Below are 1,199 nucleotides of genomic sequence, written 5' to 3' on the forward strand. Positions count from 1 at the left end.
AGAATCAAGTGTGAGGAGACCACCAATTGCAGCAAATAACTTTGAAATTTGCACAGGCTTGATTCAAACTATTCAACAGTCATGTCAATTTACTGGAGATGCAAGTGAAGATCCTCACACCCATCTAATTGATTTTCTTGAATTAGTCGAAACTTGCAGGTATAATGGAGTTACAACAGATGCTATCAGGTTGCGACTTTTTCCTTTTTCATTAAAAGGTGAAGCCAAAACATAGTTGCGAAGCCTGCCTAGAGGTTCCATTACAACATGGGACCAAATGACCCAAAAATTTCTTAATAAATATTTTTCACCTGCAAAAATAATTAAAATGAAGCAAGAAATCAATAATTTTATGCAGACAGATACTGAATCTGTATACCAGGCATGGGAAAGATTAGCAGTAATATTAAGAAAATGCCCACATCATGGTATCCAAGACCCTGATATTTTATATATTTTCTATCACGGTCTTAAACCCTCTGCTAGAAATGCAATTGATGCAGCATCAGGAATATCAATAATGGGAAAACTACTACAGAAGCAATGCAATTGCTTAATGAAATTTCAGAAAATGTTGTTCAATGGCCTTCAGATAGAATGATTATCAAAAAAACAGCTTGAGTAAATCAAGTTGAAGCTTTGAATTCATTGACACAACAAATTGTGACCTTAATACAAAAAATGGAGGCTTTTCAGGTAGGTGCTCACTCATCATCCCAACTTGAGAATTGTGATGTTTGTCAAGGTAATCATCCTAATCATGAATGTCAAACTTCAACACAAAATAAAGAACATGTAAATGTGATTGGTTATATAAATAATTACTCATTCGGTAGTCCCATGACACAAAAACATCCAAGATTTCAATGGAGTAATCCTAATGATGCTGAAAATCCTCAAAGATTTTTTAATCAAAAGCAGCAGGTACATGGACCACCTGGTTTTCAAAATCAAAATAGAGGGCAACAAAATTTTCAACAATATCAGCAGCAGCCTCAAAGAGCTCATCAACAAAGCCTTGAAGACCCGATGTACAAATTCATTAAGGCTACTGACGAGAAGGTTAAAAGTCAACATTCAGCTATCAAGAATTTGGAAATTTAGATAAGCCAATTAGCAACCCTCATGTCTGGATAAACTCAAGGTGCTCTACCAAGCAACAGAGAGAAAAACCCAAAAGAACACCTCAAAGCCATCTC

At 35.4% G+C, this 1,199-nt stretch overlaps 1 non-coding gene across 1 annotated transcript; it reads right to left on the reverse strand.

Annotated features, from left to right (window-relative positions):
• Positions 1–325: 325 nt before the first annotated feature.
• On the reverse strand, positions 326–432 carry LOC142174087 (small nucleolar RNA R71). The gene has a single exon (XR_012703440.1). It is a non-coding gene; the product is annotated as a small nucleolar RNA R71 (small nucleolar RNA).
• Between the last annotated feature and the right edge of the window lie 767 nt (positions 433–1,199).

This window comes from Nicotiana tabacum, chromosome 2 (assembly GCF_000715075.1).
Source record: "Nicotiana tabacum cultivar K326 chromosome 2, ASM71507v2, whole genome shotgun sequence".
NCBI lineage: Eukaryota > Viridiplantae > Streptophyta > Magnoliopsida > Solanales > Solanaceae > Nicotiana > Nicotiana tabacum.